Here is a 17,696-nt window from a genome sequence, read left to right as displayed (position 1 = left end):
TGGAAATATACAGTAAGAAATCACCTGCCATTCCATCATACCTTATAAATGCACGCAACCTGGATTTTTCTGCTCTAATGTTCTTAGGCTCTGGAAGTCAGTAGTCTAATAGGAAGGAGTATAGGGTATTTGTGGTATAATGGTGATTTCCTGTTCTACACTGACACATTCATAGTAAAATGAAGCATATTATGAAACCCACTGATATTGAATCAGGAAATGGGGAGTCACTAGTATGCTTAATTATTTTAATGCCCTATTCCATAGAGAGACCTTCTTTATTAAGTGCAGAGCCTGAGCGATTCAAGTTATACTTAATATGCAGAACACCGCCCCCTGTCTGTTTCAGGTATTTTGTGTACCAGCTCTTGCTCATGTATAGGTTCATCACCTGAGGTTAGTTCTACAACTGCAATCCCTTTGCCCTCTTTGGGCTACTTTTTAAGTTTCAACTCACTTCCGATTTAAGCATTGTAGCCAAAGCCTGAATAAACATTCAGAGAAGTGTCCATGAGAGAGACCCACCATGTTTTGTGCAACATGCTGATGCTGTTGAAATAGAGCAGGAAAAGCAGAGCCTTCTCTAGTGCAGAGGACTGTTCTGTACAATGTGGAATTTGTAAGAGTGCTTTCCAGTACAGTGCTCATCGCCTGGCCGCATTGCCATTGTCTCATTTTTCACTGTTAGAAAGCAGCAGAAACTGAAGAGCATAGGAATTTCCCTGTTAAGGACAAGAGTAAGAACATGAGATTGCGGAACGATAAAGAAAAGGTGTAGAGACGCATATAAAGGCAATAGGAGGAAGGTTTTTCTCATACAAGAGTACTATACAAAACACCAAAAATAATATTCTATAGAAAAATATAAAAATGTACCTTCTTTTGCATACAAAGGATTTGTAAAAGAATTTAATAAAAGCTTAATAATGATGTCTGGACTCAAGGCCTCATTTGCAAGCGGCTTGCGCCACTGGAGCATCACATTTTATGATGCATCTGTGCACAGGTCCCACAATCATATCTGAGGCGACGCAAAGCCATCCTGCGTGGCTCCACTTGGCCTCAGATACGTGTAAGGTAAAGCAGCGCAAAGTGCTGCATTGCCTTACTCTATGTCAAGGAGGTGTTTCAGAGGTGTTGCAGTGGGCTTTCCCACGTAAAACCCATAAGTTTTGACACATTCCCCATTTACAAGAATCTGTAAACCTGGGAATGCATCAAAACTGTGCACCTCCCTGGGAGAGGCGTAAGAAAGAGAAATAAATGTATTTCTCCTTGTTTTTCCTCTTGTTTTTCCTCTTTGTGCTGCATTCTGCAGCACATACAGAAAGAGGGAAATGCCTCCAATGATTGTGCCAACAACACAGACAACCTCAAGGATGACTTCGTTGGCACATGGCACCAAAATGTGTGCCGACGCAGGTAGAAAGGACAAGAATGCCCTCTTTGTCACTAATACGGCTCATTCCTGTCTTTTCCCTTTGACAGAGGACAGTGCAGCAAGAAGCCTTGCGCTGCTGCCCTGCACCAAAAAGTAGTAAATGAAGCCCTCAATATTTAATGAGGTAGAAATTATTTGCCAGAAGTTGATGATAAAGTACACTTTGCAAGCAAAAAAATACCTTGAATATTTTGGTGAGGGTAGTTTCCTCTGCAAGTACACATCAGACCTATCATACCTACCTACATGGGTGAGCCGCAGGTGCATGTCTACTAGACATCAAAACAAACTACCAATCTGGAATCCCATTTATGCATCTTTAAAAAAAAAAAAACTTTTGTATTGGTGTCGATGAATATGTAAGAAGCAATACAGTGTTCAGTACATAACTTATACAGCCATGTTAGAAACTACTGAACTACTGTGTGCCACAGATGATTACATTATTACTTACTGGTAATCTTCATTACCCCAATTAGGGGTGTTCCTTATCCCAGTCCTTACAAACTCAGGGATATGCACTTGTAAAAGTCATAGCATGCTAGTCCTTTTTCTATTATCATTATATATATTTATTTATATATATATATATATATATATATATACACACACACACACATATTTGTTTGTCATGTTATCCCACGATTGCCTCCCAATCATTTCCCTGGCTCAAGGACACAGAAATTAATGGCAGACAGAGGCACCACTAAGTCGGAAATCAGAAATTCCATTTATTTTCTTCTTTTTCCATTGTAAAGTGTGAGGTGCAAACAGGATATATATATATATATATATATATATATATATATATATATATATACATTTTTTTAATTTAAGCACCTCCCTTCCACCTCCTCCTGTTATGTTCAAGCAAGACACAAGAACAGCCAGGGAGGGAGGGAGAGATGAGGACTGGGATGAGTAGGACCCCTAATTGGGGTTATGAAGTTTACCGGTAAGTACAAATGTCATTACCCCTCATGGTGTCCTCTTTGTCCCAGTCCTTACAAACAGAGGATAAAGCAAGCTTAGAAAGACCACAAGCACACAAGATGCAAATGCAGAACAGGTTTTTATTCAAACCAAAACAACATTGTTTTGCAGCAGTAGCCAAAAATGGTGACCTAAAACTGCCCTCCAAGTCAGCACCAACAGAAAGACGGTAATGACCCAGCGACTACGAGTCTGAGTGGAGACCTTCTTACCTCTCAGCCCTGACCCATAAGCAATGAACAAAGAGTTGGACACCCTAAACAGCACCCATAAGCAATGAACAAAGATTTAGACACCCTAAACGGCTTTGTGCACTCCAAATAAATCAGAAGGGCCCTCCTGCCATATAGAGTGGAAGGGAGCATGGAGGAAGAATCCACAAAAAACAGTAAAATGACCTCCTGAGCCAAATGAAAGGAAGAAGCCACTTTAGGAACAAACTTAGGGTTCAGGCAAAGCACTGCATGCTCTGGACAGAACTTCAGATAAGGAAAAAATTTCATGAGAGCCCCGATCTCATCAAGGCATCGGGCAGAAGTAACGGCCACCAAGAAGACCACCGTAGCATAAAGCCACACCAGCTCCACCTCTTCCGAAGGTTCAAAAGAGGCACCTTGCAACCCCTTCAGAACAAGAGCCAGGTCCCATGAAGGAACCTCCTTTCAAACAGAGGAACACTGCAGTCAGAAACTCTGAAACAGCCTGAAAATCAAAGAAAAAATAGTAGAGAAATCATCAGAAAAGGTCCGGAATGCCTTAACTGCAGCCCAGTGAGCAGAAAGAGTACTAGGAGTCAGACCCTTGAAAAAACAATCACTTAAAAAGTCAAGAATTTGGAAAGGGTCAATGACCGTAGGAACCTTAGACTGGGCCAAACACTACTTGGAAAAACAAGCTCAGTGTTTCTTATAGGACTTAAAGGTAGACTGCTGTGATGCTTTGGCAGCACTTCTTAGAAATTAGTAGCACTCTAATTAAGGATTGCACTTTTTATATTTATTCTTCTCAAGATATTTCAAAATAAATATCAGATGAAGATTAATGCTTCTTCTTTTTCTTCTGTCTTCTAGGTTCCAAGGAGGAGGTCCGTCCGCTGTTCCCTCGAGAGAAGCACAGTAAGTATTAATGAGTATTTGATTCTCCTTCTTAGTATGTTACCATCACCTTAAACACCATGAATGTGCACTGAAAACTCAGGGGGGTGGAATGGCGGGAAGATAAATATGTCTTTCCCTTTTAGGTATGGGAGGAAAAAGTAGAATATAAAGAAACATATACGTTTCCCCAATAGGGTAGCAAGGATTGGACTCCCCCTTCCTCGAAATACAAGACAGAGCCCCCCACCCTCCACCTCGTGATTTCTCTTTGTTAAACCTACTGAGGCGGTTGGATAGCCACAAGCATTCTTCCCAGTCTCTGCACCCGGCCACACACCTGAGGAGCCACGCTCCCCCTAAAGCATGGCGGGAAGACGCAGCTCCATGCAAATGGCCTCCTGAGTCATCTCCTGGTCTGTTTCGGGTTTCTTCCCTTTTGTCATCTCCTGCTCTGGGTCACAGTGAAGGGGGCAGTTCCCACTGTCTTCTTCAACTCCAGTTGAACCTCGAAGATGTCCGAGCGTCTGTTCTTCTTCCTGTCGCTCTGCACTGTTCTCGACTGGCTTCACCTTTGGTTGCCACTGCGAAGATGCCGTCTCCAAGTCTGGTCCCTCTTTTCTTCCTGACGCCAGGGTCAGTACCCGGAAGTTATCCTCTAGCAGCTCCTCCTCTTCAGAATGTAAACTTCCTTTAAAGGGATGGTATTTGTCCTGCAGGGGAGAAGCGGGATGTAATGAGATCTTGTTCTGCCGGCGATTGGGCAGTCATTGACAACTGCCTATGAGACAACTGAATTTCTGAAGCTACCTGAGAGGAGCAACCCAGAAACTCCAACCGTAAGCGCTCAAGTGCCAAGCCGTCAGATTCAACCTAAGGAGCATCTGAAGAGATAGACATGGAAACCAAAGAGGGAAGGGCAGGCAAGAGAGATGGGACACCCGACTCTGGGACAGAGCCAAAAAAAAGGAAACCAATGTTGTCTGAGCCAATTAGGAGCAATAAGGATCACATGAGAGTTTTCCTGTCTGACTTTCTGGAGGGCCCAAAGCAGGAGGAGAATCTTAGGGAAGGAATACAGCAGCCCCTGAGGCCATGAGATTGACAGGGCATCCACTGCCCATGCCAGAGGAGACGGGCTCTCTGTGAAAAAAAACAAGGTACTGAGCATTGTCTTAGGAGGCAAACAGGCCTAGCCAAGGTTCCCCAAACTTCTGACAGACAAGACAGGAGAGGGGAAGAGACAGGTGATATGCCGCTGAGGCTGTTGGCCCACAAATTCAACTCCCACTGAATGTAAACTGCAGTCAGACTTAGAACATACTCCTCTGCCCAAAGGAAGATCAGGGACACAATCTGATTCAGGGATCTGCACTTTGTACCCCCCGCCTGCTCAAGTACTCCCTTGCCACTTCATTGCCAGTGCAGACTACAACATTGGTTGTAGACTGTTTTGGAACTCCAGCAATGTGTTCTGGACAGCCATCAATTCCCTCCAGTTCAAAGACTGTTGACTCTCCCACAGGGACCAAAGGGCACTCAGTTCCTGGGAACCCAACACTGCCCCTCAACCCCACATGCTGGCATCTGTTGGTACCAGAACAGGAGTTGGCCACTGGAAAGGAACCCCTTCACCAAGTTGGTCCGATTGAGCCGCCATGACAGGATCTGCACAACTTGATCTATCATAGGAATCAACACATCATAACGCTGCGAGGTGGGAACCCAATGCCTGGGGATGTGGTTCACAATGGGCAGTAAATCAAAACGTGCTCACTGGGCCACTGCTATCGAGGCTGCCAACAACCAACACCTTGCAGAATTTTGTCAATGTGTCAACAAAGTCTGTACCCCCATTTGGAGAGAGAGCCATCTGTCCTCTGGGAGAAAAGCTGCACCCACTCGAGTGTCCATACAAGCTCCTATGAAAGTCGGTTCTTGAGAAGGTGTGAGATGCAACTTGGACGCATTCACCAGAAGACCAAAGTCCTGCAGTGTGGAGAGGACCAAAGTCACATCTAGGCTTGCTTCAGAAAAAGAAAGAGCAGACATCAACCAATTGTCAAGATAAAAATACAAAACAATACCCTGCAAATGCAAAAAAGCAACAAATGGAGCCAATAACTAGGTGTAAACATGGGGAGACATGGCCAGACCAAAGGGCAGAACCTAAAACTGGTCATGAAGATCCTCCACCGTAAACCTCAGGGATTGCTGACTCTCCACATGAATGTGAAAATATAAATCCTGCAGATCCAGGGGAATGATGGCTTGGAGAGACACCATCCTGAAATATTCCAACAGAATAAAGGTTTACAGGGCCTTTAGGCTGAGGATGGGATGAAAGGACCAGTCCAGCTCTGGATCCAAAAATAGAGTGCAGTAAAACCCCGAACCCTCCTGGCTAACTGGAATTGGAACAATCACCCTTTTAAGAAGCAGAAACTGGGCCCCTGAACAGAGCCACTGAACCCTGACAAGGTCCCTTAGAGAAGGAGTAGGTCTGAAATGAGGCAGTGGAGAGAGACCTTTATATGGAATCTGATAACCATGGTCGCTATCGAAAGGACTCAAGCATTCATCACCTCTTTCTTCCACTGAGGTAGAAACAGCCAAAGACGACCTCCCACCATCATATAGTCACTTCTGCTGCTGCTGCATCTCTGCTGCATGGGAGGATGAAGGCCAGAATTTGTTATAAAATGCAGCCCCGACCATGGGTCGCCCACAAAAGGGACGCCTCTCAGCTAACTGGAAAGCAGGCCGCTTGAACCAAAGTTGCTTATAATCCTGAACCTGCTTAAAAGCCTCAAGATCTTCTTCTCCTCTGCCACCTTCCCCACCATATCAGTCAGCTCAGGCCCAAATAGGTTGGGGCCCAAAAAAGGAGGTTTATGAAGATGAGATCACTGGGACGCTTCCAGCTTTCAGGATTTCAACCAGAGGGACCGATGACGAGAAATACATACTCTGGCTGCCATCATGGAAGCCCAAAGACAATAAAAAACAGAATCAGATAAGAAATGAGACAGCATTTTCATATTGGAAAGAAGAGCTGTGGGATCATCCTGAATTGAAGACAGCCAAAGAGAGCATGAAAGTCCTTACGGAGCACCTGAATAGCAAAGGAAGCATACGTGGTATTGTGAATGCCATAATTGGAAGCAGCATATGCCTGTTTCAAAGTGGCTTCAACACGCTTATCCACTGGATCATAGAGGGCAGCATCCTCTGAGGCCATGGACAATGAAGGAGACATGGAGGTAAGAATAATATTCGCCTTGGGTGCCTGAGGGAACTGCTCATCAAACCCTGCCAACAAGAAATGCTTGGAAAGGAAACAGGGAACAGTAGACTTATCAATGTCCTTTCATTCGTTCTGCAGCAAGGACTGGATTACATCATGAAGTGGTAGGGCATCCTTGGACACTGAATGATATTGGGTCAGAAAGTCCTCATCCACCACATTTGGAGGAGCAAACCCCAGCGTGCAAAACGCTTCCTCCCCCAGCTCAGCACATGGGCAGGGAGCCTAAACCATAGCCGGCGCACAACGCACTCCACCTGCTACAGCGAGGCAGCAGCCAGAAGAAAAAAGGCCTTGGATACATGCAACAACAAACAGAGCCAACGTATGCCAAAAAGAAGTAAACACTCACCCGATGTACTAGAGGCCAGCCTGCATGGCTGCGCGTGACAGGAACAATAACCTGAGGAGGTGAGCGGGGAGTTTAAATGAAAATTATATATATATCTATATATAATAATAGAAAAGGGACTAGCGTGCTATGTCAGTCACAAGGGCATAACTCTCAGTTTGTAAGGTCTGGGATGAGGAGGACACCATGAGGTGGTAAGCACGCTTCCCCTTACATATCAGGATGTCTGAGTCACAACCTCAACATTCAAAACTTGTTTCTTACAGTCTTTATCCTACTTCTTGTCTTACACTTGTGTCTTAAGGTATCCCTCAAAGCTGGCACCAATGGTCCCAAAATATTGGTGCTTTCTGGGTGCATTCCCTATATCAGTGGATTGGGATTTCCCCATCTATTCATCTTGATTGTAGTTAGTTACCTCAGCACCCAAGAACCTGAAATAAAAGTTAATTCTCAGCCACACATGTGATCGGAAACCCATGTTGAATTAAAAAACGTGGAACCCAAGTGCAGTCAATATTTCCCACCACTAAGACATGAGATAAAATACGTATGCAGGCCCAAACACCATGTCCCACTCTCCACCACTACCTGCAATTCAACAAATCACAGGTCAGCTCATAATAATTACTCAAGTGCCACAAGCCTAAAGTTGAACTCCATCTGAATCAAATACCTAAAACATTACCCTAGTTCATTTCATTTCTAGGTTTAAATTGTGGCCAAAAGCTGTCCAACTGATCTACTGCTAATAATATACGTATGTCGGACTTAGGGCCCACATATTTGTAATGTTAGATTTCTTGTACAAACTTCAATTATTGGCTTGAGACCTAGATAATCATGTCACGGTTCAACAAGTGCAATGCTATTGGCTGTTTGGGTCTATCCTTCTGCCTCCGCTGAAGTCCCCTCCTGATGACTCCCTCCCGTGTGTCTTGCGTTAATTTGCTAACGCTGTTTACTGTACTTAGCCCAATGCACCTCCACCTACTGGACATGCTAATGCTTTTTCATTCACGACCTCCACTTCGCTAATTAATCTGTTCAACATTTTTTTCCCAAAAACCCTTTCGTAAAATACTCTTATTAAAAACACAAGTTGTATGTTTGTTAAATGCTAGTAAATAAAATGGGGGACCCTTATGTCATTGTGGCAGTGAGCTGGTAAGTCCATTTGAATTGCCATGAATTGCGCTACAGCAGCTGACAGTAAGAGTTATTTCTCGTGAGTACCGGGTACATAGTTTAAAAAAAATACAATTGAAGGCGAAATTCTTTGGGCAGCATTCCTGTTCACCATTAATAAACTATGTTATTCCCTGGGGCTTAACACAAGATAACCTCTTTATCTTATTAGCTTTCCAGCAAGCTGTACGGAAACATACATCACTCTATCAAAGAACAAATATGTACTTTTGCTTAACTTAGTTTTAGCACGGATAAGACAGCTGAAGCTCCTTCTCCTTCCCTTGGTACTTGGCACAAATTACAAAGTCCCCTTTACCTGTTGTATACTTTTACTTTTACTGAATGTCTTACAGAGGTTTCGCTAATGCAAGTTTAACTTTCATAGCCTTTTTACACTACAACTCAAAGTACGTTTTTAAACGTAACTTATTGTGTAAGCACTGAAAAGCAAGTGCACGGCCCGGTGAAAAGCAAACATAGGGGGTCATTCCGACCCTGGCGGTACAGGACCGCCAAGGCCGAGGACCACGGTAGCACCGCCAACAGGCTGGCGATGCTTCCCAGCCCATTCTGACCGCGGCGGTAAAGCCGCGGTCAGAAAAGGGAATCCGGCGGTTTCCCGCCGGATTTCCCCTGCATGGGCTGAATCTCCATGGCGGCGCTGCAAGCAGCGCCGCCATGGAGATTCCGACCCCCTTCCCACCATCCTGTTTCTGGCGGTTTTTACCGCCAGGAACAGGATGGCGGGAACGGGTGTCGTGGGGCCCCTGCGGGCCCCTGCACTGCCCATGCCACTGGCATGGGCAGTGCAGGGGCCCCCTGACAGGGCCCCACCATGATTTTCACTGTCTGCTTAGCAGACAGTGAAAATCGCGACGGGTGCAACTGCACCCGTCGCACCCCTGCAACTCCGCCGGCTCCATTCGGAGCCGGCTTCATTGTTGCAGGGTCTTTCCCGCTGGGCCGGCGGGCGCTCTTTTGGCGGTCACCCGCCGGCCCAGCGGGAAAGCCAGAATGGCCTCCGCGGTCTTCTGACCCCGGCGCCCGCCAGGGTCAGAATGACCCTCATAGTCTCTGACAAAATGCATATATCAGCCTCAAACTGCAGGAGACAGTTACTAAAATTGGACCAAAGCTACTTTCGTGGTTGGGTCATGGCATCCCAAAGCAGCTCCTAGATTTGCAGCCCACCAGAAAAATGCTACAGTGGCTGAATGACCAGTCCTGCCGTGAGCAAGTGAAGCTTAGAAAATCCTTAATTCCACTCAGCGGATGAGGGTATTCATCTCAAATCTCAAACTCTCTTCCCACTCGTAGGCCCACCTAATTCGATAAGGCCATGAAAAACAAAATGAAAAACGTTCTGATGCAGCACCATCTTCATCTCTGAGAATCATGCAGCTCACATGCTCGATTACGCAAATTAATTCAATGAACGGCTAAAGCATCATGTTAACCTTCTGGTGGGTGTTGACGAATTGTTTACGACACAGTTGTAGTGACTCACTGTTAGACGTGGCATCCTTGGTGTTGCTTGCCCCCTAACGTTTTGCCTTCAAGTCTCCTCTTTTGCTGATTTCATTTTTGCTGGCCTCAGGACTCTGCACACTTTATCACTGCTAACCACTGCTAAAACATGGTAGAGCTAGCTTATACCCAATTGGCATATTTACTTTACGTTCCTAGTAAAGTGGCACTACTGGTACCCAGGGCCTGTTAGTAAAATGCTACCAGTAGGCCTGCAGCGCTGATTGTGCCACCCACTTAAGTAGCCCTTTAAACATGTCTCAGACCTACTATTTCCACCTGTGTGTGCAGTTTTAATTTCAAACAAAAGCACCTTTTTATCAAGCCCAAACCTTCTTTTTTAATACATATACTTCACCCCTAGCGTACGCCCTGGACAACCCAGAGGGAAAGTGCAGTGTAGTTAAAAAAATTGGGCATGTACTTTTAAGTTTTTCATGTCCTGATAGTAAAAAACGGTTAAATTAGTTTTTCACTACTGCAAGGCCTACTTCTCCCTTAGGATAACATTGAAGTTACCTTATTACATTTAATAAGCTGTCACTTTCAAATGTGAACAAGTAACGAGTTCATGTTTGATATCTTCTGAATAGTGATGAAAAATCCTCTCATATGGTAAAGGCGGATTTTAAATTACAATTTTGAAAATGCTGTTTTTAGAAAGGTTGCCTTTTCCTGCCTTAGTCATTTAGTGCCTGCCTTTGGGTCACATGATTGGGTGTAGCTGACAGTTGGGCTTTGTGTAGTTCTCCTAGACAGCGACACACAACAGAGAGCTTAGCTGTGCCTGGTTGAGCCATCAATGGCAGGATGGGAGTGTGGAGCTGGGCACAGCCCTACATACACTTGAATAGGCTGTGCCCTGCCTCCACACAAAGGGCTACATACCCCCTGTAGTTAGGCTGGTGCCAGGGGAGGGAGGAAACCTGTGTTTTTGAAAGGGAAACATCTGGAAGCTTCTCCAACTTCAACGGAGTAACTTGGTATAAATACTGAGCCTCAGACACCAATTCTTTTGTACAGTTCAGGACCTATGGAGACTCTGGCATGAAGAAGTACTGGTGTGTTGCTGAGAGTACTGCCACTCTGCTGGACTGCTGCCCTGCTGGACTGCTGCCTTGCTGGCTGGATTGCTGCCCTGCTACCCTCTTGCTTGAGTCAGATGGAATGGACCTGCCCCTGAACTCAGGACTCCCGCCCAAAGTGACTGCAAGGTCTAGCCTGTTTACCTCTTGTTCAGGGTCACAGGGATATAATGCTTCCAACCACCCAAACCAGCATTTAGATCCAACTGGAGTAAGTACCTGACCATCAAGTGGTGCTACTCAGATCCTGGACACTTGGGGGGTCATTCTGACCGTGGCGGTCGGTGATAAAGCGGCGGCCAACCCGCCAACAGGCAGGCGGTCAAAAAAAAGGAATTCTGACCCTGGCGGGAACCGCCAACACAGCCCGCTACTTTACCACTCCGACCGCCACAGCGGGACAGACAAACAGCGCGGCGGTCACCGCCAACAGGCAGGCGGCAGACAATGTACCGCCCACCTATCACAACTCACCAATCCGCCACCTTTTCCGGGGCGGGAGCCCCGCCGATAAAAACACGGCGGAAACAGACTACGAACGGGAAAACGCTCACCTATACACACTCCACGAGGAAGGAGGACAGCATGGAACCCGAATTACACATCCTACCAGCTATTGTCTACCTGCTCATCTACCAGGAGTACGAACGCCGGCGCAGACGACAACGGTGAGTACTGCACCTACGACACAGGCGAGGGGGGAGGAGGAAAGCTTACGGGCACACGCATGTGCCATACACCCACCCCCCCACCACAAATACCTACACCCCAATGCCGAGCAACAAGTCAGAGTGACACCACACAAACCCCCCGGAATAATGCAAAGACACAATTAAAATGATCTATAAAATATATGTATAAATAGCTCCATTGAAGGTATGGGAAATATGCCATATAAAAGATACAAAAATAAGGAATGAACATATTCAACAATATATACATAGGCAAAAAGTCCTGCACATTCCGTCAAAGTTCCATAGTCCGTGGGCCAATGTGCACTAACACATGGGCAAAGCCCACACAGGAGACCAGATACCATTGGAGAGAACACTGCAGGGGCATCAGATGATAAAACTACAGGCACCTCAGGGGGAAGGGAAGGGGGGGCACCTCAGCCACATGAGTCCACAACGGCAGATCCACGAGGGGCCTCCATGCCCACTGTCCCATCCTGGGGAGTGCAAAGCCACAGTCTCACAAGTCCCTACAGTGGGTGGCTTGCCCACTGTCCCATCCTGGGGAGTGCAAAGCCACAGTCTCACAAGTCCCTACAGTGGGTGGCTTGCCCACTGGACCATCCTGGGGAGTGCAAAGCCACAGTCTCTCAAGTCTCTACAGTGGGTGGCTTGCCCACTGGACCATCCTGGGAAGTGCCAAGCCACAGTCCATCAGATGGATTACCGACTCCACTGTTAATGGAGGAGGCATGGTGCCCAGAGTGCTTCCTGAAGCCCTGCTCGACACAGAACCGGCACTGTCAATGGGCCAGCGGTGCTTGAGATGAAGGGCCCAGCGGAGCGGTGCTTGACAGGAAGGGCCCAGCGGAGCGGTGCTTGTGACGGCGGGTCCCAGCGGAGCGGTGCTTGACAGGAAGGGTCCAGCGGAGCGGTGCTTGACAGGAAGGGCCCAGCGGAGCGGTGCTTGAGATGAAGGGCCCAGCGGAGCGGTGCTTGAGATGAAGGGCCCAGCGGAGCGGTGCTTGAGACGGCGGGGCCCAGCGGAGCGGTGCTTGACATGAAGGGCCCAGCGGAGCGGCGCTTGACAGGAAGGGCCCAGCGGAGCGGTGCTTGAGATGAAGGGCCCAGCGGAGCGGTGCTTGACAGGAAGGGCCCAGCGGAGCGGTGCTTGAGATGAAGGGCCCAGCAGAGCGGTGCTTGACAGGAAGGGCCCAGCGGAGCGGTGCTTGAGATGAAGGGCCCAGCGGAGCGGTGCTTGAGATGAAGGGCCCAGCGTAGCGGTGCTTGACAGGAAGGGCCCAGCGGAGCGGCGCTTGACAGGAAGGGCCCAGCGGAGTGGTGCTTGAGATGAAGGGCCCAGCGGAGTGGTGCTTGACAGGAAGGGCCCAGCGGAGCGGTGCTTGAGATGAAGGGCCCAGCGGAGCAGTGCTTGACAGGAAGGGCCCAGCGGAGCGGTGCTTGAGATGAAGGGCCCAGTGGAGCAGTGCTTGACAGGAAGGGCCCAGCGGAGCAGTGCTTGAGATGAAGGGCCCAGCGGAGCGGCGCTTGACAGGAAGGGCCCAGCGGAGCGGCGCTTGACAGAAAGGGCCCAGCGGAGCGGTGCTTGAGATGAAGGGCCCAGCGGAGCGGTGCTTGACAGGAAGGGCCCAGCGGAGCGGTGCTTGAGATGAAGGGCCCAGCGGAGCGGCGCTTGACAGGAAGGGCCCATCGGAGCGGTGCTTGACAGGAAGGGCCCAGCGGAGCGGCGCTTGACAGGAAGGGCCCAGCGGAGCGGTGCTTGAGATGAAGGGCCCAACGGAGCGGTGCTTGACAGGAAGGGCCCAGCGGAGCGGTGCTTGAGATGAAGGGCCCAGCGGAGCAGTGCTTGACAGGAAGGGTCCAGCGGAGCGGTGCTTGACAGGAAGGGCCCAGCGGAGCGGTGCTTGAGATGAAGGGCCCAGCGGAGCAGTGTTTGAGATGGCGGGGCCCAGCGGAGCGGTGCTTGAGATGAAGGGCCCAGCGGAGCGGTGCTTGAGATGAAGGGCCCAGCGGAGCGGTGGTTGAGATGAAGGGCCCAGCGGAGCGGTGCTTGAGATGAAGGGCCCAGCGGAGCAGTGCTTGAGACGGCTGGGCCCAGCGGAGCGGTGCTTGACAGGAAGGGCCCAGCGGAGCGGCGCTCGACAGGAAGGGCCCAGCGGAGCGGTGCTTGAGATGAAGGGCCCAGCGGAGCGGTGCTTGAGATGAAGGGCCCCTGTTCAGTGGTGCTTGTCCCGGCGGGCCCTGTTCAGCGGTGCTCCTCCCGGCGGGGCCTTGTTCAGCGGTTCTTGTCCCGGCGGGGCCCTGTTCAGCGGTGCTCCTTCCGGCGGGGCCCTGTTCAGCGGTGCTCCTCCCGGTGGGGCCCGTTCAGCGGTTCTTGTCCCGGCGGGGCCCTGTTCAGCGGTGCTCCTCCCGGCGGGGCCCTGTTCAGCGGTTCTTGTCCCGGCGGGGCCCTGTTCAGCGGTGCTCCTCCCGGCGGGGCCCGTTCAGCGGTTCTTGTCCTGGCGGGGCCCTGTTCAGCGGTGCTCCTCCCGGCGGGGCCCTGTTCAGCGGTGCTCCTCCCGGCGGGGCCCTGTTCAGCAGTGCTCCTCCCGGCGGGGCCCGTTCAGCGGTTCTTGTCCCGACGGGGCCCTGTTCAGCGGTGCTCCTCCCGGCGGGGCCCGTTCAGCGGTTCTTGTCCCGGCGGGGCCCTGTTCAGCGGTGCTCCTCCTGGCGGGGCCCTGTTCAGCGGTGCTCCTCCCGGCGGGGCCCTGTTCAGCGGTGCTTGTCCTGTGTGTCTAGGGAGCCAGACCTGGGCAAGACTTCCCGCTCATTCACCATCCGAACTTGCGGTCGCGGCGCCCTCCTGTGATGGAGTCCTGGGCCCGTGGGTGTCGTCCGTCACACCCGGAATGGGGCTGGTGGGGCCCTCCTGGGCAGCTCGCCTGCTGCCTGACTTCTCCGCCCTGCTGCCCTTGCCCTCCTTCGCTGAAGCTCTGTGGCCCTTGCCTCCCTTGGATGATGTGGCAGGTGATGGGGCAAGGCTACTGTCCTTGGTGGCAGCCGTCTCAGTCTTGTCGCGCCGGGCCTTTTTCTTTTTTGTCCTCTTCCCAGGGGGTGGGCTGGCTGTCCCCTTGCTGCTGGCCGATGTTCCTGCCCTAGGATCTGGTGGACTCCAATAGCCCTGCACTTTGGTCACAGTAGATGCAGGGCTGGTGGTGGCTGAGGTGCTTTTTTTACTCTTACCAGATGGAGGGGGTGGGTCAGTGATTGGAACGAGCTCAAGGTTGGAAAGGAAAAGGACTTTGGAAGGACAGGGAAGGGGAGGTGTAGTGGGTTTGGGAGTGGAGGAAGAGGATGTGGTTGTAGGACAGTCAAGTGTGCTGTCTTTGGGTGCAGGTGCTTGTGACGGAGGCTGTCGTGAGGTGGATGGCTGTTGGGTGGGTGGCTGCCTTCGTTTGTGTGCTTTGGAAGAGGGGGTGACAGACACACTGGGAGAGGACACAGGGGACGTGTAAATGGCAGTGGGGGTGGTGACTGCACGTGTGCGGACTGTAATGGAGGGTGTGCTGGTGATGGAAGTACTGGCTGATGGTGGTATGCATGCAGGTGTGAGTGGAGACGTCACAGGGAGGGAGGAGGGAGATGAGGAGGTGGGGGACACAGAGGTGGTAGTGACTGTTGGCATGTCTGCATCTGGATGTTGCTTGGGTGAATGCTTGTGGGATCGGTGGTGCTTATGTCTGGATGAGCTGCCCTTGGGTGTAGAGGTGTGTGCAGGCTGGTCTGATGGTGTGGATGGGATAGGCAGAGGAACAGGAGACTGGGACTGGGTGGAGTGAGTCAGAAGAGGGAGGCTGGAGACATGGACAATGGCTGCCGTCAGTGCTGAGGCCAGAGCGTTGAACGATCGCTGATGGGCAGCCTGACCCGAATGAATGCCCTCCAGGTATGCATTGCTCCGATGCACCTCCCTTTCTACACCCTGGATGGCATTCAAAAGGGTAGACTGCCCAACAATGAGTGTCCTGAGGAGGTCAATGACCTCCTCACTGAGGGCAGCAGGGGTAACTGGGGCAGGGCCTGAGGTGCCTGGGGCGAAGGAGATGCCCGCCTTCCTGGCCGAGCGGGCACAGAGCGAAGGGTGAGGGGCTGCTGGGAGGGCGGGGCTGGTGCGCTGGGTGGCGGCTGTACCTGTTGTGGCGGTGGGCACGGATGTTGCTGCCACCGCTAGGGAGCTCCCTTCCGAGGACGTGTCAGTGTCGCTGACGTCTCCACGGGTCCCCGTTGTGGAGCTCCACTCGCCCTCCGTCTCACTGGTGTACTCGGAGTCTGTTGTATGGCCCTCCGGGGCCATGTGAGATGCAGCTCCCTCGTGCGCCGATGCCACTTCTCCTCCACCTGATGATGCTAATGCACACATGAACAGGAAGAAAAAGAAAATGGGGGGGGGAGAAATGAAGACAGGTTGAGTGCATGCATTGGCAACACCGTTGTCGGAGAGGACAGACACAGAAGCCCCCTGAACTAGGCCGCGCAATGGGGGTACACTACTCAGTTATTGTGACTAGGCCTACAGGTCTATGGACGACAAATGCACACATGGGTGAGGCCGGACCATGGATAGCTGTACTTGGCACCCTACAGAGGTGGGGGGCGGGGGCACAGGGCCGTGTCTAGCGGAGGGGCCTAGCCTACAGAATGCGCCCTGGCCTGGAGATAGCCACAGCCCTCCTCCCCCACCCAGACACCTTCACTGCGCGCAAAGATAGCAGAATGTGCTGATACTCACCCCCTTGTGTCTGCTGTGATGTCCTCACGCGCCCATCCAAATCGGGGTAGGCCACCGCCAGGATCCGGGACATCAGGGGGGTCAATTGGCGGCTGGCACCCCTCCTATGTTGGGAGGCCATCCCCAGCAGAGACTCGGCGGTCTTTCTGGTCCCGCGGCGGATGTCCTCCCACCTCTTTCGGCAGTGGGTGCCCCGTCTGTTGTGGACCCCCAGGGCCCGGACGTCCTTGGCGATGGCACGCCAAATGTCGATCTTCTGATGGGCGCTGACCTATGTGACATGTACAGGGTGGTAAAGGAAATCGCATCAGTTTTCTGCCTGGTCAATGTGAGTGGCCCCCCCCTTCCCAACCTTGCAATGTGGCACATGCTCTCATCTTTCATGCGTTGCACTCCTCATTCGCTCCCCTCCCCACCATCTTACATACACCCCACTCAACACAGGCATAGCCCATTCAACGTGAACCCTGTGTACTAACCTGTTGGTCTGGAGGACCGTAGAGTAGCGCATACTGGGGGAGGACCCCATCAACAAGTTTCTCCAATTCTTCGGAAGTGAAGGCAGGGGCCCTTTCCCCAGTCGCAGCAGCCATTGTATCTCCCAGACCGAGGTCACAGCAGCACTTGCAGTATAGGTCCTCTCCTGTGGATGATCAGGTCTCGAGTGATTAAGCAGATAGAAAATGGCGGTCACGCCCGTGGCGGTGCGTACCGCGGCGGTGCGTACCGCGACCGCCGGCGCACATCGTCATTGGCTCCTGAGAGCCATAGGGTTCAATGTTAACCAATGCTGCTTTGCGCCGCGGTCTTCGACCGCCTACCGCCACGGTGTGCCACGCCAGCGCAGTGACCTCACATCCCACTGTCACACTTCACAGGTCAGGCAGCCGCCATTTCAAGGGCCCACATGGCATGATTTCTACTGCGTCACACAGGCCTAGGCCTTGCATTGCCACTCATACAAGCCGTTCAATGCATAGCGATTCGTGTACTGTGCAAGCTGTGTGAGGAGAAGGATGAATCCTCCCGTGTACCGACCGCTGGTGGACCTGTCGACAATGGAAGAACGACATATCATACTTACATACAGGCTTGACAGAGCAACTATACATGAACTATGTGCCCAGCTGGAGCCAGACCTGATGTCCCCCATCCGCTAACCCACAGGGATTCCCCCTCTGGTGCAGGTTCTGTCAGTACTCCATTTTTTGGCAAGTGGGTCTTTTCAGACAACAGTGGCCAT

The 17,696-nt window shown here is 50.9% G+C and overlaps 1 long non-coding RNA gene across 1 annotated transcript in view; it reads left to right on the top strand.

Moving 5' to 3' along the window:
- Positions 1-17,696, top strand: part of LOC138287766 (uncharacterized) — a 94,845-nt gene that overhangs the window by 12,333 nt on the left and 64,816 nt on the right. The window contains exon 2 of the long non-coding RNA XR_011202272.1: positions 3,505-3,549. This is a non-coding gene — a long non-coding RNA (uncharacterized lncRNA). The remainder of the gene's footprint in view (positions 1-3,504; positions 3,550-17,696) is intronic.

The sequence above is a fragment of the Pleurodeles waltl genome, chromosome 4_1, assembly GCF_031143425.1.
Source record: "Pleurodeles waltl isolate 20211129_DDA chromosome 4_1, aPleWal1.hap1.20221129, whole genome shotgun sequence".
Classification (NCBI taxonomy): Eukaryota; Metazoa; Chordata; class Amphibia; order Caudata; family Salamandridae; genus Pleurodeles; species Pleurodeles waltl.
Note: the sequence above shows the minus strand (reverse complement) of the source record. Positions and strands in the feature narration are given on the sequence as shown.